This window comes from Megascapheus bottae, chromosome 8 (genome assembly GCF_031878675.1).
Source record: "Megascapheus bottae isolate mThoBot1 chromosome 8, mThoBot2.hap1, whole genome shotgun sequence".
NCBI classification, from domain to species: Eukaryota; Metazoa; Chordata; class Mammalia; order Rodentia; family Geomyidae; genus Megascapheus; species Megascapheus bottae.
Genome location: NC_143516.1, coordinates 41,584,810 through 41,602,898, shown reverse-complemented (window position 1 = coordinate 41,602,898; position 18,089 = coordinate 41,584,810). Strand labels below are relative to the sequence as shown.

At 39.7% G+C, this 18,089-nt stretch overlaps 1 long non-coding RNA gene across 1 annotated transcript in view; it reads right to left on the bottom strand.

Annotated features, from left to right (window-relative positions):
- Positions 1-4,841: 4,841 nt before the first annotated feature.
- LOC150059862 (uncharacterized) overlaps positions 4,842-18,089 on the bottom strand; it is a 219,800-nt gene continuing 206,552 nt past the window's right edge. Inside the window, exon 3 of the long non-coding RNA XR_016536412.1 lies at positions 4,842-4,877. This is a non-coding gene — a long non-coding RNA (uncharacterized LOC150059862). The remainder of the gene's footprint in view (positions 4,878-18,089) is intronic.

The window sequence follows — 18,089 nt, the reverse complement described above, 5'->3', positions numbered from 1 at the left end:
AAAAAGAATGATGCAAGAACATGCTTTTCTGGCCTTGGAAAGGTAGGAAGATCCTGGTAGGGAAATATTGTACGATTCCAGGCTTGTTGAAGGACTTTTAGTTTACTCTGCTGGAGAAAGAGAAAGAGGGATGGGAGGGACTATCCAAGAGGAAATTGGAGAAGTGGTGAGTCAGACTGGCAAAACATGGCATATGTTGACTGGCTAGAGAGGTTTAGATCAGGCTATTAGCCAGGCGCCAGTGACTCAATCTGTAATCTTAGGCTTAATCTGCAATCCTAATATCTAGGAGGCTGAAATCTTGAGGATTGAGGTTCAAAGCCAGCCTAAACAGGAGAGTCTTATGAAACTCTCAACCACCAAAAACCATATGTGGATTTATTTATGTCTCAAGTGGTAGAGCACCAGCCTTGAGTGAAAAAACTAAGGGGCAGTGCCCAGGTCTGGAGTTCAAGCCCCAATCCTGACACACAAGCACATATAAAAAAGAGTTAGGTGTGGGGCATCCAGTATCTTTAATACTTTGCCAAATGGGCATGAAGGTGGTTTCTGAAGTTTTGTGTGACCTTGTACTTCTAGACTGTGATCTCAGAGACCTTTCTTCTCTACTTCCCTTCTTCTCTGCTATTTAGCAACGGGATTTGTTCAGTTCTTGTTGCACAGCCTCAGGTAGGTGCAAGGATGGCTCTGACAATGTCCACAGTAGGAATGCAGCTCCTGCCTGCTCTGCTCTCCACAAGCATGCTTGCAAGCTCAGGCAGCCTTCACCTTTTGGCTTTTTTCTGGATTCTGCCTTTGTTCTCATGGGGAAAGTCTAAAAGAAGAATGTAACTGGATGCTCTCCCTTTTCACATTCCTAGTGCTATCTAAATAGCACTAGTTCAAAGCATTTTAATGCACACACAGCACAGAATGGAATTGGGGTCTCCCTAGCATGGTATTTATTTCTGGCATCTGGATCTCAAAACATTAATTTTTAAAATGGCAGAGGACCAAGGCCATTCACGTGTTCCAGCGCCAATTCCGCAGACTTGCAAGTGTTATTATTTTCTCCAACGTATTAGGCAATCCCACTTATATTTGGGCCTGGCAATGGATTTATTTATTTTTGAAAATTATTTCTGTCAGAAGCCAAAGTGGCCTGACAGAAAGCATCTAAAAATTCTCTGAGCTACAGAGTCATCCTTTAGAGAGTCTTTTTTTTTGGCCCCATGACAATGCATTGCCAGAATCTCAGTGGCTGGCTTCTATTCTACGAGTGGATCCAGCCTAGAGATTTGTACAGTTCAGTAGACCATTTTTGCCCTGCTAAGCCTCTATACTCTAAGCTCAGAGTGTTCCATGAGAACATAAGGTCGATGGAATTCTCTACTAGGAATTAAACAGAGCTTAAAGCAAGCTTAGCACAGGGATCACCTCTCCACAACATTTTACAGGAAATGGTGAGCATCAATAACCAAAGTCAGGTTTGGGCACTGGAGACTAACTCCTGTAATCCTACCTACCTACTTGTGAGGCTGAAATCTCAGTACTAAAGTTTGAAGTTAGCTCAGGTAGGAAAGTCTGTGAAACACTTATCTCCAATTTCTACCAAGGAAATCTGGAAGTGGAGTGCACTGGAGGCCTTATGTCATCGAATGATGGAGGGTATTATACCATGAGTGGGACTCTCACCAGTACCCAATGAAGGAGCTTGTTTTTATACCGAGCTAACTAAGCTCCCTCCATAACAGTGATCATTCTTGAGAGGCCCCAGGGCCTAATCATGCCATATAGGCCTCCCTTTTCAAAAATATCACAGTGGCAATTACATTTCAACATGCACCTTGGAAGGAATATTCAAACCACAAGATTCCTTCACCCAGTTTTCTCTCAAGTTTTCTAACTTTCCAATGAATGAATTTCTCAAGTGGTATTACTTTTGGGGGAAGTGAAACATACAGTGATTTATAGCCAGAGTGAAAACTTCTGGATCATTTCCATTTCATGGCGTGATAGAGAAAGGTGACTGTTGAGTCACCTTGGGGAAGATGTATGTCTCTGGAGGTGGCTGCTGGTCAGTGGCACATAGTTGACCTACAGTGGTCACCAAAACCGTGGCATGATAGTAAATCATATACTTTGCCTTTTCATTCTCAGCTCTGATTTTTCTTATAGTTCCTTAGCTTCAGAAATTCCCACCCCTCCTTTTTCTTTGGGGGGGGCAGTCCTGAGGCTTGAACTCTGGGCCTGGTGGCCGTCCCTGAGCTCTTCAGCTCAAGGCTATTGCTCTACCACTTGAGCCACAGCACCACTTCTGGTTTTCTGGTAGTTAATTGGAGTCTCACAGATTTTTGTGCCAGGGATAGCTTTGAACTGTGATCCTCAGATCTCAGCTTCCTGAGTAGCTAGGATTACAGGCATGAGCTACCAGTACCAGGCAGAAATTCATCTTTAAAACACATTGCGCAAATAATAACATCAAAGTTATGATCAGCTGATAGTCTTTTAAGAATTTAGTGTTAATCAAGGCAGGAGAGGAACCTGAGTACAACCTAGAACATACCCAAGACAAAAGAGGAACAGGGATTAAGATAGGAATATGTAGGTGGTGAGAAGACACTAAAGATGGGACAACATTCTTCAAATTTCACCACAGGTCTTATTCTAGCACTGACCACACTTATCCTAATTATTTTCCCTTCCTGTAGCAGATCTGCACAAAAAATAGAGTGGTAAGAAATGTGGATAACATCTATCTTTGCACAGAGCATTTTCATCAGTGAACTGAAAGGTGGTAACTTTAATAGAAGTGTTCTTTTGAGACATCTTTATGATAAGGAGTTAGTACCCAAGCTCATGATGGGTATTTCTTCCCCACACTTGTTTTCTGTAGACCAGTAGTCAACAAACATTCTCTGTGAAGGACCAGATTGAAAATATTTTGAACTTTTTAGTGGATACAATAGTCTCTATGTTCTACTTTTGTATATCCATAGATAGTGCATAAGCAAATGGACTTGGATGTGGACCAATATAACTTTATTTATAAGACCAAGTAGTGGGTTGGATTGGCTCATTTGCAATAATTAATGGAAAGCCTTATGTACCAATTAATTTAAAGTAAAAGTTGAATGTTGCAAAGAACAGAGTGTAAATACTTGGAGACCAAGGCAATGACAGAGCTAGGAAGACAGATGTCATGCCAGTAACAAATACTAAATATTCTATTCACCTAAGACCTCTAGAAAGTGGTGATAGGCCTGGCAAACAATCCAGAGTAGGACATATGTGGGAAAATTTAGATTCAGTTAAGAGAAATACTCTAGGAAATGGTTCTTCTTGATCTGGCTGATAAACTTGAATTCACTCTCCTCCTTTTGCTTTTTCTCTGAAGGTCTTGTCAGCCCTTTCTCATAATAGCTGGCACATAGCAGATACTGAGAGCCAACCACAGTGCAAGTGGGTATAGGTTGCATTTTAATGTTTTATTAAAATTCTTCTTTGACCACATATCAATTCATCTCTATCTTTTAGCCTGTGGGCCTTGGCTCATTTGAATGTCTGTGGTTTGTAAATGGGACCAAGCATTTTAAATTGTACTTTCTGAATTTCGCAAAAGATGCTAGATATAGATTAAACACAAAGATCTCAAAATACAACAGATAAGTGAATTTGTAAGGATTCTAAAACATATACACGTTAATTGTTCATATTATTTTAACATGTATGGACTTAAAGCTCAAATTTTTCTTCCTGTGTGGCCCAATCTCCATTGACAATTAAACTGCATTTTAAATGTAAATGAAAGGTATCTAAATATAAGCACTTTAATTGCACCAGTAGCAATTTACTTCATTCAATTATGCTTCCATTTTTTGTTTTATTTGCACAGGAAGTGGAATCCTTGCCACCAGATAGGGCTGACTGTAGGTAAAGGGATTGCTTGTTTGTAATAAGTGCGCTGGTCTCATTATGCCTTTTAACATTTATCCTAAATCAACCCTTTAATCTGGGAGTCTTTGATCCTAGTTCCTTTCTAGAGCCTTCAATGCCAGAACTTCCCCTAGCTCTTCTGGTGTAAATCGATATCATGGATGTTAGACGGCAATAAATGAATGATGCCACAGCTAGTATTTATAACAACAGGGATTATTAACTTAATTACCTTATCCCTTTGAAATATCTGCAGAAGAATTATGACCTCTAGGATCCAGCAATAGCCACCTAATCTATTTCTTGAGATATAACAGCAAAGCTTCCCGCAGGCCCCAAACACGGTCTGGCTTCTGGCAAACCCACTAGTGGTGTTCTGTATGGAATTCCCAAGGCCAGGTGGGGATTTCAGAATGTTCTGGGTTTTACTAACAAGTGAAACTTCAAAATTAAAATTTAAAGCCAATATGAAGTACTAATTCTTAGGTATTCACCAATAAACAAAAATCTTTTATCATGGTATAATTTCAAAAAGAAAGGATATGTGAACACCATGACAACAAAGAGGGAATGATATCAAGTGAAAGAATGGGTCTTGATGAAAAATTTCTCCATATTATTTTATTTTATTTTCCATCTTCATATAGATTGGGGAGCAAATGCATAAAGCATGAAAAAGACAGGGAATTAGGTAATGTTAGAAAGGTTATTTGCTGTACTTAGATTTTAAACTATTTGAAAAGAATGATTCAAATCAAAGTATATAATTAATCAAACTTCTTTGTAAAATTAACTTACGCTAATAAAAAGTGTATTTACAAAGACAGTTAATGATTATTTTCTAGTAAGTAAAGTTAAAACAGTGAATGGCTCAAGTATATTAAAAAAGTTTTGGGTGTGGGTTTGGCTCAATGGTAAAACACTTACCCAGTATATATATGGTATTGGATTCAATATCAACCCTGAAAAAAAGAAAGAAGGGGGAAAATTCCTTCTTTAGAGTGCAACAATTGTATGAGTCATACAAAGTATAAACTGCCTTTGGACTATTACCCCAGTAATTATATTGCAGAGAAATTTATCTCAGCATTTTCAGAATTTTTCTTACATAGCCAAAAAATTTTTATCCAAGAAGGCTATTAATGTAGTTTTCACTGGTAATTATATTAATAAACTTACACAAATATGAAAGAATAGCAGCTATTCTGTATAAAGCAATATTTCCAGGTTGATCTATTTTTAAATCATTTTCAGTGGAAAATTATCATATCCCCACAAAAAAAATGACTAGAGATGTTTTCAGCTTCTTTTCAATCTAATTCTCATTTCCTGCCCACTAGTCTCAGGGGTATAAACCAAACAAAATTTCAAAAACTCTTGGAAAAATAGCTCAATGTTTGTGTGTGTGTGTGTGTGTGTGTGTGTGTGTGTGTGTGTGTGTGTGTGTGAGACCGAGAAAGGACAAAATCAAAACAGATTAAAAAATGCCCCTCTTTCAGTATTTGCCTATTTCTTTCAAAGGCTCAGATATACACATGCTGTGGAACTGTGAATTTTACTGTGAGAGGCTCAGCCTGATTGATGATGTGCTGTGAGGAGAGAATCCAGTGGAAGTATTCCGTGAAGGAACATAAATGGCTTGGGAGACACCAAAGGTCTCTTATCACCAGGGTTATCAATGACAAAGCTGCTATAAATATCAACACCTAATCCATTACATGGCCCAAACTCTCAGGACACTAATTGGGATCTGACTGGTTGTCTGAGGGTGTGTATTTTTTTTTTTTTTTAAGTTGAAGGCTGATGCTGGAGCATCTCAGTCTGGAGCTGCAGAGTAGAGAGGGCGGGTCAGCAGAGCTGAGGTCTAAGGCTCAGTGTATGCCCTTGCACAGCTTTGAGGGAGATGAACATGCACTGATGCAGAGAGAAAAGGGACCATTAAAAAGTGAAATTCTTGCACTATGAGGTTCTACAACAATACAGGAAATTGACATTTGGATGTAAGGTTTCCTGTACATGAATCTTAAAGGAAAAAAAATATGACATGTTTCAACTATCAATGGAGATAGGACCCAGAAATTTGTACATATAAGTGTCCAGGACAATTCTATAGGAGATGAAATAGGAGGTGGGAGTACAGTAATTCTGGGAGATGAGAGGGGTGTGTGTGAAATGTTCCCTTAGAACATTGGTGATGGTCTATCCTGATGAAAAACCTGAAAACTACCAAGGGACATTATATGGAGGACTTTTTTTTTTTTACCTAGCAGACCAAATTTGCTCTTCAAAACCACAATGGGGTAGACTAAGTAGGAAATTACTTTATTGGTAATATTTGTTACTAATACTAGTGGCAAATTTATGTATGTATATGTATGTATGTATGTAGGTATGTATGTAGGTATGTATATGCTGATATTGGGACATGAACTCAGGGTTTCATATTCTCACTTGATTTTGAACACAAAGCTAGCACTCTATCATGGGAACCACAACTCCACTTCTGACTGGTTTAATAGGAGATAAAAGTCTCATGCACTTTTCTGCTCAGGTTGATCCTCAGAGCTCAGTGTCCTGAGTATCTAGGACTACAAGTGTGAACCACAAGCAGCAGTAAATTTATTATCTTTATGATGACTAATATCCATAGATTGTCTTCTGGTTATTAGGAGGAAGAAAAAAAGAAGAAAGAAATCTAAATATCAACAAAAGGGTAAACTGCACATAGATAAATATTTTGAAATGATCCAGATTCTGAAAGTCCTAATATATTGCTAAACTTTCAACATTTTTCTCACCACAGAATGACTCCTTTGAGAACAAAATAATTGTTGACTTCAAAGAACTCTGAGGAAGTTCAGTGGATGGAAAGAATTTAGCCCGTAATGGGTGAATCAAATTTAGTTTTTCTGTCACGTGTACGTGTGTGTGTGTGTGTGTGTGTGTGTGTGTGTGTGTGTGTAGCTCATGATATACATGTAGCTCACTACACAACTGCATTCATGACCTGAATTCATTCTTATTTTATTTTACTTAAAAAAATATCACTAAGAAGCTGGGTGTGGTAGTTCATGCCAGTAATCCTAACTACTCAGGAGGCTGAGATCTGAGGATAGCGGTTCAAAGCCAGCTTGGGTGCTGAAGCCCTTGAGACTCTTATCTCCAAATAACTACTAGAAAACTGGAAATGGCATTGTGGCTCAAAGGGTAGGGCAGTAGCCTTGAGCCGAAGAGCTCAGGGACAAAGCCCAAGTCCAGAGTTCAAGTTCCATGAGTGCCCCCCACCCAAAAAAATCTTTAAGTAGTTGTACAGAGATTTCAATTCAACCTGTCTGTTTATAAATACAATGCATCCTGATGTGTGTCACTTCTTCTTCCACCACTCTCTCCCATCTCTCCTACCCACTCCCACCCCTTCAAGTTACCTGGTCCCAGTTTCACATTACATCAAATATAGTTTATTTTCCTACTCATCTTTCTCCACCCATCTGCCCTCTCCTACAACACACACTGATTCCCGCCCCACCCCCACCCAGCAACACATGCTGAATTATTTCTTTTTTTTATGTCTTATTTTTTTATTGTAATTAGTAAAAGGGTTACATGATATTTGCCAGATAGAAGGTGCATTAATTCACATACATTGATACCCTTTCACATGTCTTGGTACCCATTTCCCTCCCCCCCCACACTCCTCACCCGTCTTGGTTTTCCCCCCTTCCCTATCAAATTTCAAATATCCAAATACAAATAAATTCAATATATCAGATAACAAAGTGAGATACTATAAAAATATGAGATAACCAAGGGACAGCAAAGGAGATGAGAGACAACATAGTACATTAAGGACAACAATCATTCATTATATGGCTTTTGTTTCACTATCCTGGAGGTCCTTTCAATTAGCTTCACATTATATGGCCTTATGTATCAAGATTTTGCTCTATTGCAGATCTCTGCTAGTAGAGCCCAAGGTTTCTACTGATTATGACGAATGAGGGAAACCCACCCAGCAACACATGCTGAATTATTTCTTAATGTTAAAATGCACAGGAGAATGTACTACAAAGTTGTTTCTGGGTTGTTCCACATCCAGGCTATACCTAAACCAATGTAATTATGGACTTCACTGTTTCTCAAAACTATCTCTATATGAAGACCTTTACAAATGTTTTTGAGTTCACTGCAATGCTACTGAATCAATCTGTCCAAGGTGGAGAAAGTAAATCTGTATGTTTTGTATAGGTGACACCAGACTGGATATACACTTACATTTAGCTCCGTTTGACAGTTATTCCTATGAATTAGTCATCTAAAGAAGTCGTGACATTCTAATTATGTGATATCTCCCTGTTGCTATTAGAGCTATTCCTTCAATAACAGCAGATTTGTGTAGACACTCAAGGGTTTTAATGCTAACGGAGTGACCTCTCCATCTTCACCCAGCTTCTCACTTCTATTTTTCAAAGAACAGGGGGCTCCACCATGGAATCCTAAGAGAATCTGGCCAACACAGCCTTGGAATTGCCTCTTAATGGATTTAGAGATTATACTTCTCTATCTGTCCTTTGCAAGATGTCTCTCTGGATTCCCAATGGACAACTGAAAAGGTAGAAAGTCTCACCTGCCATTCAAGACATTATGACTGAGCTCTAGTTGCTGATGGAAGCATTTTTAGATTTCTTAGATTTACATAATATCTTATTTTGGAAAGCACCTCATTAACAGCCCAGTCTACTGGAGCTCTCCACTAGATAGAATCACACACAGCAACCAAGGCACCACCAGTTCATGGCTCAACAACTTGAGACTCCAGCCGCTTGGAGGACATGACGTGTCACTGGAAGACAGCATGCTTTGATTACTGATTTCCCTTTCAACTATTTTAGTACAGCGTCTTATTTCCACATCCCTTATGGGGTGTTTGGGATTTTGGCAGAGGAAAGAGAGGCATTTCAAGGTCTCAGCAACTCGCTGTTTTCCTGAAGAGACAGGGAATGTGGACTGGTTCTCCTCTCTAGGGGAAGATCATGAATCAAAAATGCTTTGCTCTTGGCCTTGGCAGCATAAGAGACCTTATCTTTCTCATCCTATTCCCTCTTTTCTTTTCGGGTCTCCCAGTTATAGAAGTTGGAAAGGAAAAATAAATTCTTGTGTTTTTTTCATTAAGTAGTTTTACTCCACAAGTCCTTTTCCATAGCAATATGCTCAGCACTTGGAGAGATAGTTGATTCATAAAGAACATAGAATTTCTATTGAATTTCTCATGCTCTGTGAGCTTTGTGGTCAGGACTCAAATGACTTCCAGTGGAAGAAATGGCCACGTGGAGATGATGTTCCTTTCTTTCTCTCCCTGGTTCCAGCCCCCCAGCTCTAAAGCATGTGGTATAACACAGCCCCTGTCTCAGGACTCTCGGAGAAAATGCTAGTGTTCATGGAGCCAAGGAGGATTAAGGCTAGCTGTGCAGTAGTATGCTGGATAGCTACCTGGGAGCTTGGTGAAAATGGGAATTTCTTCATATACTACTGAGATCTGGATTCACAATACTACAGTAAGCCCTCATGTCCACCCCAGGTGCATATGCAAAGTTCTCCCAGAGAAGAGGCTAGGGTCTTTTTATAGTCCTCATAGACCTGAATGGGAAGGAAACAACTGTGGCCCACATGGCAGCACACACTTGATGTCACCGAATGGCCCTGACACCCACTTTACAGAGGTAGGGTTACACGGGGTGGCAAGGGGAGTGGGGGGGAGATGGAACAGTCAATCTAGGTCATGGGGTAGACAAGTGATTGCTTGTCTATGGAGTCACAGACCAGTGCCATCCACATGTCTTAGACACGGAAGTTACTCAATACCTGCAGAATGGATGGGTATAGGAAGAAAGCTTCATAATCGGCCCTTTCCCTGCAGTAGGGCGCTCATTGGAGCGCATGGGCCATCACTCCATAGACAACCTAGGTGAAGTCTGATGCTAATAACCAGAATGTTGGAGCCCCACATGGCACCACCAGCAAAATGATGGCAAAAAGTCCTTTGCTGGCTTTGTCCTTTGAGACAAGAGAAACAGCAAGGCCATAGCAGACATCTCCCTTGCTTTTATTCCCCTTAAAGTTTCCTATTTGTAATGGGCTCCTGAGATCTTGCACTCATATTTATGAATAAATATCTCCATCCATAAAAAGCACAAGCATTGCAAGGAGTAACCAGACTGCTACAAGTGCATGCTCAGAGCCAAGGGAAGAGTTTTCTGCAAAATGTACTCATTACCTTACTTATTTAAGTGTAATCTCTCTGTATATAACCATTATAATAAATTAAATATTATTTAAAAGACTTTTCTATAGTATATAGTTACTATATGATGTTTCCCAAGATATTAAATCCCACATCTTTTAAAGTTAATTTCTACTAATGAATGTTTTATAACAATCTATGAATCAGTTACAGAAGAAAGAAAGCAAACTGAATATTGGATCATTGGGTTAATGCCTACATGGAAACCTGGTAGTTCGAGGTATGAAGATGAAAACTTTACTATCAGTTCAAACTATTCTCTTTATTCTCCTATGGAGTTTCTGTATGCTGAAATAAGAAAAATGTTTATCAGCTTTATTTCCTCTACACGGTTCAAAGCTTTTATCTTGATTAATCAAATATTTGGTTTTCTTCAATGCTATGATTTACTGGTTTCCTGTCATTTCACGCTGAAGGATCTGGTTTTCCCATTGATAGCTTGCCATACAGTCTCGGCAGCAATAATTAGCCTGAAGTAATTTGGGGCTGTACTTGTGGCTCTTTGACTTGTTTGTGCCTACAGGGAGATGGACATGACCAAACAAAACAACAACCAAAAGGAAAAGTTACCACGTCGCCCTGTATTTGGACAGCCCCAGATGTTATTTACAGCCTTGTTTATGAAGTATTTTTTTGACCTTGCTGGCTAGAATCCACATACTTTGTCATTTTGGAGCACACACGTCCTGTCACGTGGTACAACGTGCCCTGAACAAGTAAACAGGCTGCAAACCTATTATAGTGGTAGAATAGATTCTCAATGTAACATTGTATTCCTTCCTCACCAAAGAAGACAAAAAAAAGCATGGAAGGAGAAAAGGGTGATTGTTATATTCTTAGATTTTTCAAATAACTGTAATAAAGCCTGCCATTTTGAAAGTCCTACTGTGTGCAAAGTGTTATGAATAAATAGATAGTTTCTGAGCCCAACATGTCAAGGTTCTCAGGCTCAAATTTTACAAGAAGCTACTTTAATAAACCTGTGAGCAGGAGGCATTCTTGAGATGCAATTGTTCTGTTGGGGAAGAGTATCAAATACTCATTGTCGAGTAACATCCATTACTCAAGATACAGGGATTACAGCATGTCTCAAATTAGGAGAACCATGAGCATCAGTACAATCTGTCTCTATAATGAATAACAGTGCTGCTTCCTTTGATTCTGCCACCACCAGGGTACTCCTTGGCCAGCCCCCTTCTCCAGCCTCCTGTCCCCAAGGCAGTGTACATTCTATTGTCTGCAAAAGTCTCCCACTGTTCTATTATTGCCCAACTCCAACTACCATGCTTTTGCCTGAAGAGTCCACAGACGTGTTCAGCGTCTTCTTTGACTGAAGCCTGACTCTTTCCTGAGAACACTTCAGTCCATTCAGCTCTCTTGGGAGGGAGCTGTTGCTTTCTGCTGCCTCAGCTGTCAACAGCACCTGAAGGTGAATTGGAAGTTACCTTGCTCCTTACTCAGGACTTCCTGTTCTCTGGATGCTCACATTCCAAGAGGAAACAGCTGGTATTCATCCTTACTGGGGTGTTCCCAACAACTGGCCTTTCTTCATCACTAAGGACTCGAACACTATGCTCGCTACCTTTCTATCTACCCTCTCCCCAACATCATTCTTAGGGGTGTCTAAACTCTCAAAGATAGTTCAGCTAATGAGCTATCTCAAAGAGTCTCAATGGCAGCTGGATGTTGGTGTCTCACACTTAGAATTTTAGCTACGGAAAAGGCTAACATCTGAGAATTGCAGTTCAAAGATTGCTTAGGAAAACAAATCCAGGAGGCTCTTATTTCCAATTAACCAGATTTTACAAAAAAAAAAAAAAGCTTGAACTGGAGGTGTGGCTATAAGGGAAAAAGCTGAGTAAGAGGGACTTTTTTCTTACAATTCTCATCTACTTTCCTCTTTCCGTTATGTATGTCTCTTTCTACAACTTGAAAATTGTGTTAATATTAAGTTAGATAGAAAAGTTAATGTTAAAGTGCTCAGGATTGAGTAAAAAATCTGTAATTAGAGATAAAATTATAAAACTATACCTTCCCAGAATTTATGAACAAATACCATACCACTCCATATGGCTACAATTCTATTAAATTGAATTGGATGTCTGGTCAGTTTTATTCCTTTCTAAATATATATCAAGAGGAAGATAAAACTAAGAAGGAAATGTTTTATCATGTTTTAATGTTGCAATATTCATGAGTTCTCCAACTGTGACTTGGCAAAGGAAATTTTATTCAGCACTCAAGTTGTGAATTTAGTAATAAGTTATTTGATTATTCTATTCCTGTGCAAAATTGCTGGCATCTAGATTGTTAAAGAGATCAGATCTGGCATAAAAATTGAGACATGAGGGCACCCCTCAAAGTGTCCTGGTTATTATTGCATCTGTTTCGGGGCAACAATCTAGAAGTAATAAAAGGAACAATGAACAGAGTAGGAAAGGGGGTCTTCACACTCCAAACAAGCCCCAATGCTAGGTAGATAATAGGCAGCCAGAAAACGTCAAAAACAGATGCTGACATAGAGGTGCCAGTCATCTAGCCACAGGCTGTGAGCTGATCCCAACAAGACTTGTTCTGAAAAAAAAAAAAAAAAATTCCAGGCCTGGAGTTTAGCCTAGTGGTTGGGTTCAATTCCTTGGTACCACATACATAGAAAAAAGCCAGAAGTGGTGCTGAGGCTCATGTGGTAGAGCTCTAGCCTTGAGAAAGTCCAAGGACAGTGCTCAGGCCCTGAGCTCAAGCCCAGGCCTGGCCAAAAAAAAAAAAAAAATGCCAAAAGTCATTCCAAGATGATGGGAGGAAGAAAAGGGGTTTCTTTCAGTTATCTGCTCAATGGTTATAGTCTGAATTAAGAGGAGGCTAGGGATAAATGCTGCCATTATACCTCACGTAGTTCCCATCTCTTATTCATGGGACACAGAGTAGGGCTTACTGAAGAACTCAGGAGTTAGCGATGCAGAATTTCATAGAATGGGACTGAGAGGCACGGAGGGTATTTTGTCATATCTAGGTTCTCTGAAGTCAAAACCTACTCTCCGCTCCTTATCTCTCCCTCCGGTAGCCATTGCCCCTGCAAGCTTGGGACCTACATTCTTCTCTAGACCGAAGATTGTTTTGGCTCTCTCACCAAAATGGTCTCTCTCTTACAAAGTAGCCCAAGGCTTTTCTTCATGGAGTTTATATCCAGTTTGACTTTCAGGATCATCCAGTGAAAAGCTTTTTTATTTTATTTTGTAGATCACGAGGCTTGAACTCTGGGCCTGAGCCCTGTCCCTGAGTTCTTCAGCTCAAGGCTAGATCTCTACCACTTGAGCCATAGCTTCTCTTCTCTTCTCTTTTCCTCTCCTCTGCACTCCTCTCCTCTTCTCTTCTTTCTTTCTTTTTTGTTTCTTTTTTTTTTTCAAAGAGAGTTTCTGTTCTCACCTGAATTTCCTTGCTTCATTTGTCATCCCTGGTGATTTAATTATATTTGGATCAAATTCCACTAGCATTTTAGGACAGTTACCTTTTTTGATTTATAATTTTGTTGCTTTGAAATGTCATCTGAATTTAACATATTACATTATTTCTTAAATGCCACTACTGTAAAGTAGCACTAAAATAATACATAAACATTGATAATATGTCAAAGGTTTTTATCAGAGTCTCTACAAATGGCCTGGAGAAATGAACAAAATAAGTAAAACTCCAAATTATTGTAAAACTCTTAAGAAGAATTATTTAAGGAAGAGCACCAAGAGTTGCTCTCCATTCAGTCTATTCTTTTTTTTGTGGATCATGGGGCTTGAACTCAGCCTGGGCTTTGTCCCTAAGCTCTTCGGCTACCATCCTACCTCTGAGCCAAGCCCCACTTCCCATTTTCTAAAGGTTAATTGGAGATAAGAGTCTCAGGTCCTTTTGTGCCCAGGGTGGCTTTGAACCTTGATCCTCAGATCTCAGCCTCCTGAGTAGCTAGGATTACAGACGTGAGCTACAACTCCTGGTTTAGTTTATTCTTTCTTCAACAGTTCAAAGAATTTATTCCTACCTTTACATTTTTACAGTCACTCTTAGTAAAGATTTCATCCACTATTGCCTGTACTTGTATGAAGTAAAAGAGAAGAAAGTAAAGGAAATGTGATCAGCTATTGAAAACTTCCTTTGTGCTGGGAAGTTTGCTACGTTGGAGAGAGAGGAATGAATAAGACATAGTTGTTGCTCATAGTCTAAAAAGGAGACAGACACACAAACAAGTAATAGTGTTATTGTGTGATTAAGATGACCAGATGAAGCTGAGGCATTAGCACTGAGGAAGAAGTGATTAACCTCTGGCAAGAGCGTTAGAATATTTGCATGAAATCACTCTGAACTGGAAGTGAAGATTGTAGGGCAAGGAAGGAAGAAGAGAGACCTGGCCTACTTTCTCTGCTTTTCCCTTGCAATTGTGTGCTTAGCTACCAGCTGGATGTTTCTGGTTCTCTACACATTCCATGTGGTTTAATGCATTTGTATTTTTGTATGTGTTGTTTTCTTCATTCCTTACCTTTGTTCTGTAAGTGATGATGACCAGGGAAGATTCTGAACCAAAGGGAAATAGATTAAACTTCTGCTTTGAAAACAATATATTTTTTTGTACCAGGGCTGGCTGGAGCTTGAACTCAAGGCCCTGGATACTATCCCTTAGCTATGGTGGCCCAAGGAGATGGTACTCTACCACTTGAACCACATTTCCACTTTTGGCTTTTTAGTGATTAGAGATAGGAGTCTCACAGATTTTCCTGATCAGGCTGGCTTTGAGTAGCAATTCTCAGAGCTTACCTTCCAGAGCAGTGATTATAGGCATGAGCCATTGGCACCTGGCTAGAAATTGTGTGTGTGTGTGTGTGTGGTTGTTGGCACTGACTTGAAAAAAAAGACTATCTAGTTGGAGAGACCAATTAAAATAATATCTCAATATTATATAATGTCGATAAGACATTAAACTAAGGCAGATGTGATGGGAAGGACAGAACACCACGGATATTAGAGAGATACAAAGGGGGACTGTAGGCAATTTATTCAGCAGAATGAATGGGGAAAAAAAAAGAAACAGGAAAACAGAATGGAGTAAGAGGAATCCATGATGCTGCAGACACCTGATTGGGTACTTGGTGTTACCATCAACCAAGAAAGGTAATTAATAGCATATTCAGGGTACAGATTATTTCCAATTTGGTCACAAGTGGCTTGTAGATCAGTTGGGTAGAGATGAAAGAAAGTGGTTGGATTTGATGTTAGAGTTCAGGAAAAAGAGGTCTGCAGAGGGATTTATACTGAGAGGCAGGCATCATTAGCCCGGGGACTGTTAAGGTGAAAGGAATATACTAAAAAAGTAGAGAAGAAAATAGGAGTGGAGCAGGCACCATGGTTCACGCCTGTAATCCTAACTACTCAGGAGGCTGAGATTTGAGGATCAAGGTTCAAAGCCAGCCTGGGCACAAAAGGACCTGAGACTCTTATTTCCAATTAACCTCTAGAAAACGGGAAGTGGAGCTTGGCTCAAAGGTAGGGTGGTAGCCTAGAGCTGAAGAGCTCAGGGAAAGTGCCTAGGCCAAGTTCAAGCCCCATGACCCACAAAAAATAAATAAATAAAAAGAAAACATGAGTGGAACACCTAATTTGGGGCTGAAGGCTGATAAACAAATTTACTTCTACTGTAGCATAGGCTTCTAGAGTAGTCCAGCTGGAAAAAGTTCCACAGTCCATGTGTAAAATGGATTTCAGTTTCTCCATTCTGAGGTATGTGGGGATGACTAATATAGATTAAGGAAGGTCTGTGTTCCAGCAGAGATCTATCAGCACTTGCCATTCTGCAAATGGGGTTATCTCAGGGCAAGAAGGAGGTGCCCGTCTGTGCTTATGATTTGCAGATAGTTTAATGATGAAGATGTTTTCCTCTCTATGTAATTCACATGAAAACTTGCACTTCACAAAGATAATAAGTTGTGAAGTTATTTTGAAAGGACGAGGCTTGGTGTAATACAAGTAGAAATAAAATAATATTCCTTATGGTCTGATAGAAGAGGGACAGAAGCCAGGCATTGGTGGCTCACACCTGGAATCTTAGCTACTCAGGAGGCTGAGATCTGAGGATTGTGGTTTGAAGCCAGCCTGGGCAAGAAAGTCCATGAGACTTTCATCTCCAATAAACTACTCAATAAAGGCTGGAAATAGGGCTGTTGCTCAATTGGTAGAGTACCAGCCTTAAGCAAAAAAATAAAGCTCAGGGACAGAGTCTAGGCCCAGAGTTCCAGTCTCAGGGAGAGAAAAAGACAGGGGGGCGGTGCAGGACAGAGAAGTGAAGTGAAGAGAAGAGAAGTGAAGAGAAGAGGAGAGGAGGGGAGGGGAAGGGAGGGGAGAGGAGAGGGGAGGAGAAGGGAGGAGAGGGGAGGGGGAAGGAGAAGGGAAGGGAAGGGAAGGGGAAGGAAGGGAAGGGAAGGGAAGGGAAAGGAAGGGAGAGAGAATAGGAATGACCTTATTTCTCTAGTATTACCCTACACTCAATGGCTGACACCAGGCATTTATGGATAAAATTAGCAGGTAAGGAATATGTTAGAACACCTAAGAGAAATTTTGCTTTTTGTAGTGAAATAAAAATCTCTGCTAAGGTCACTCAGTGACATTAATTCTAACAAACACAAAGTACAGGCTTAAAATGATGATTCAATGAATCAAGACTTTGTTGTTTACCAAGCAGCTGTCTGATCTCAATTTGCCTTTCTAAGTAAATTTCTCCTTTGAAAACAAAGATATTGGCCATTAGATTTAGATAATGGACTTTGATATTTGAAGGAGGTAAGAAAGGATGAAGAAAAGGAAGAAAAGGAAAAAGGAAGACTAAATGATTTTGTTTTAATTTATGCATGTGTGTTTTCAAGACTTCAGGCAGTGTCAACAGACTAGAACTGTGGTTCTTTTTTTAATTTAATTTAATTTTATTTTTAGAACCGTGATTCTTAACTTGGGCTGTGTTTGTGAAACTTGGTAAGTTCTCAATCCAAGATCTTTGATTCAACATGCCAGGGTGACTTCTTTTTAAACTTGTTCTGGTGATTGTTGTACAATCTGGAATGAGAATTGGGGTCCTTCATCTAGTAGCCCCTTGTTTGTTAATTAGTGACATTTCAGGCTGAATAAAACTAGGAGCTCAGTTCTCAAAACATGATGTCTTCATTAACATACAGGTTACAAGGAAACTCTCCTTATCAACCTGTGAGGTTGCATTGTGACATTAGGTTTTCAGGAAATCTAATCTGGTATGCTCAGAAAAGGTTTTCTTATCCACAGATTTGCTTCCTTTCTATGGGAATCATCTTGTGTAAATATGAGAATCTTGTCAGAATCCCTTACAATAGAGGATCAGCCAAATGGAAATCCTTCTTTAATCCCCCCAATAAACATTGCATTTATATATACTACCATTATTAACTCATCTAAATGCAGGTTTTTTTTTTTTTTTTTTTTTTTTGTCGTGGAGCTTGAACTTTGGGTCTGGGCATTGTCCCTGAGCTCTTCAACTCAAGACTACCTACTGCCCTACCCCTAGAGCCATAGCGCCACTTCTATCTTTTTAATGGAAGAAAAATGGGTTGAGTTTGATCAGACTGATGGTCCCAAATGTCCCCAAAAGTACAATTAGAAGGGAAGAGGAAGCCCTTTACTAATAAGAAGCATGAAGGTGTCTGGAAGGCAAGACAGGCTCAGGAACAAAATCACTAGTGAGAACAGATTTCCAGAGAAAGGTGGTTCACAGCCCTAGGGAAATTATCACACTGATTTAGAATTACATGCAAATGCATACACCATTGACACCGGAGAGACGTGTGGACAAATGCTTCCTTGTTCTGTGACAGTCTAA